Here is a 3476-nt window from a genome sequence, read left to right on the forward strand (position 1 = left end):
ATGGGCTTATGATAGAGTTTCAACCGGTGACCATTGACAAGAAAGGTGTTGCCTTCTCCATCAATGGTAGTAAGTTTGATTGATCCATTTTCATATACTTGAACTATTCCATATGGGCCCATCCAATGTGTGGTAAATTTTGCTTTATGATCTCTGAATTTAGAATCAAACAGTAAAGCCCAGACTCCTTCTTTGAACTGTTTCTTTTTTATGTGTGCATCATGCCACTACTTCCTTTGTTTCTGCATTAGGATTACTGTCTCCTCTGCTTGCTGCCTCATTTCATCTAATTGGTTCAATTGCATAATTCTCTGTTTTTGTGCTTCATTGAGATCAATTCCTAAATCTGCAGCCATCTTATAAGTATGTATTTGAAATTCAATAGAAAGCATTACCTCTTTTCCATACACCAACTGATATGGTGTAAATCCTGTAGTGTTTTTCCACGTGATTCTGTAAGCCCAGAGTGCATCTTTGAGCTTCTCTTCCCAATTCTTTCTGTTCATTGCTATTGTCTTAGTGATAATTCCTTCCAATGTTTTATTGGTAGATTCCACCTGGCCATTGGCCTGTGGATGGTAAGGTGTACTTTTCCTGGGCTTGATTTTATATTTTTCTATGATGTCTTTGACCAAATTTGAGGTAAACTGAGTACCTTGATCCGTCACTATCCCCCTTGGTACTCCATACCTTACAAAAATTTCTTCAAAAAGGAAGTTTACCACTATTTTTTCAGTTGCCCAGACTAGTGCTTTGGCTTCAGCCCATTTTGTCACGTAAAACTAGGATGTACTTTTTACCTTTTGAAGTTGGGTTGATGGGTCCTATAAAATCTAGAGCCCATTTTTCAAATGGCTCTAAATGTATTTGGGGCTGAAGTGGCATTTCATCTGTAGCTGTTGGTCTGCCCATTCTTTGACAGCTATCACAACTTTTCACATACTTCTTGGAATCCTTAAAAATAGATGGCCAATAGTATCCAAGACTGAGAATCTTGAATGCTGTTCTTTTGGCTGCAAAATGCCCACCACACGGTTCATCATGGAAAGATTTTAAAATATCAATTATTTCATCATTTCTTACACATCGTCTAATAATCATATCATAACCAGTGTAAAATAAATCTCCATTAACCCATGAGTATCTAGCACTTTGTTTGATCAGCCTCTTCTTTTCCTTTGGAGTAAAATATGGAGGTGTTCTTCCTGTGGATAAATAATTGGCTAAGTCAGCATACCAAGGATTCACTATTGAAATTGCAAATAAATTTTCATCTGGAAAAGAATCTTCAACCGGAACAACCTCACCTGAATTTTGCAGTCTAGAAAGAAAATCTGCCACCTGATTCTCCTTACCTGGTCTATCTAACACTGTAATATTAAATTCCTGTAATAATAACAACCATCTGGTAACTCTGCCATTATTGATTGGTTTATTCATTAAATACTTAATGGCAGAGTGATCAGTATGTACAAAAACCTCATAACCAATGATATAATGTCAGAATTTATTCACAGCATGTATGATGGCAAGCATTTCTTTTTCAGTGACTGTGTAGTTTAATTTTGCAGGTGTTAGATTTTTGCTAATGAAATAGATGGCATAATTGAAAGACTCTTCTTTTTGGCCTAATGAGGCACCTATTGTAGTATCAGATGCATCTGTAAATATGTGAAATGGTAAGGTCCAGTTAGGTCCTTTTAAGACTGGTGTGGTTGATAACTTTCCTTTGAGTGTTGCAAAAGCTTGCTGACAATTCTCATTCCAGTTGAAAGGTGTATCTTTTGCTAGAAGCTTAAACAGAGGTGAAGCTATTTTACTAAAATGTTCAATAAACCTTCTGTAATAGCTCGCATACCCAAGGAAACTTCTTACCTCTTTTTGAGTCTTCGGAATTGGAAAATTGACAATGATCTAGATTTTTGATGGATCAACTTTAATGCCTTGAGAAGAAATTTAGTGTCCTAATACTATCCCTTCATTTAACATCATAAAACACTTTTCATTGCTCAGGGACAGATTAGCTTCAATACATCTCTTCAAAACTTTTTCAAGATTCTCTAATGCATGCTCAAATGAATTACCATACACTGAAAAATCATCCATGTAAACTTCAACACAGTCATGAACTAAATCAACAAAAATAGCTAATACAACTCTTTGAAATGTAGCTGGAGCATTGCAAAGTCCAAATGGTAAAACATTATAGGCATAAGTGCCCCAGGGACAAGTAAAAGTGGTTTTGTCCTGGTCCTCTAAGGCTATCCTGATCTGATTATAGCCACTGAAACCATCAAGAAAAGAGAATGATGATTTCCCAGCTAATGTGTCTAGCACTTGGTCAATAAATGGTAGTGGGAAATAATCTTTGAGAGTTGCTTCCTTCAATTGTCTGTAATCAACACAAATTCTCCACTTTCCATTTTTCTTGGGAACTACTACTAATGGGGATACCCACTGACTGTCAGAGATAGGATAAATAAAATTGAATTTCAATAGTTTTTGTAATTCATCTCTAACAATATCCTGAAGCATAGGATTCATTTTTCTCTGCGGTTGCCTCACTAGTTTGATATTACTATCCGTGTAAATATGGTGAGTGCATGTTTCAGGGTGAATTCCGTGCATATCGGTGTAGTCCCAAGAAAATGCTTTCTGGTATTTTCTCAATAATTGGATCAATTTTTCCTCCTAAGATGAGTCTAGGTGAGTGCTAATATTAAAAGTTTTTCCTAGACTAATCTCTATGGTCTTACTCTATGTGTTTGTGATAGATTGAATGGGAAAAATGTTCTGAAATGTTGTTTGCAAAGATTGAATGGTGCATGTTTCCTGAAAATTCTGTGCCAAAAGTTCATCTGCAGCATGGTATTGTTCATTTCTTAATTCTTCAGAAATATCAAGTTGAGAAAGGAACAATTCTACCAAATCATCATTATTATGTTCTTGAAAATCATAGATTTGATTGATGCTGAAAACAGATTGAACTTCTTCCTTGTCATTGTATTTATCGTCAAGCCATAAATTATGTGCTACTGCTGATGATTGTGCTGATGGGTAAAGAGTGAGTTGTTTTCTTTCAGTTCCTCGTGAAATGATCATATTACCCGATCTACATCCTATGAATGCATCAGCAGTTGCTAACCATGGTCTACCAAGGATGATAGGGTGTCCTCCTAAATTAGATTTTGGCTGAAGAACTAAAAAGTCCACTGGATACTCCCAAGAGTCCAGTGAGACAATTATGTCCTCCAAAATCCCTTCAGGAATCACTTTAGACCTATCAGCTAGTTCTAGAACAATTGTTGTGTGCTGCAAGTTTGTGAGCTGCAATGTCTTCATTGTTTCAAGAGTCATCACATTTATTGCGGCCCCAAGATCAATTAAGGTGTTTGGAATATGTATGTTGTTAATGATTGTAGTGACTCTGGGAATACCAGGATCAACATACTTTTCCATTGAAATGGTGTTTGTCA

This window comes from Pinus tabuliformis, chromosome 4_1, assembly GCF_031772625.1.
Source record: "Pinus tabuliformis cultivar Carrire ecotype Pingquan chromosome 4_1, CPIR1, whole genome shotgun sequence".
Lineage (NCBI taxonomy): Eukaryota > Viridiplantae > Streptophyta > Pinopsida > Pinales > Pinaceae > Pinus > Pinus tabuliformis.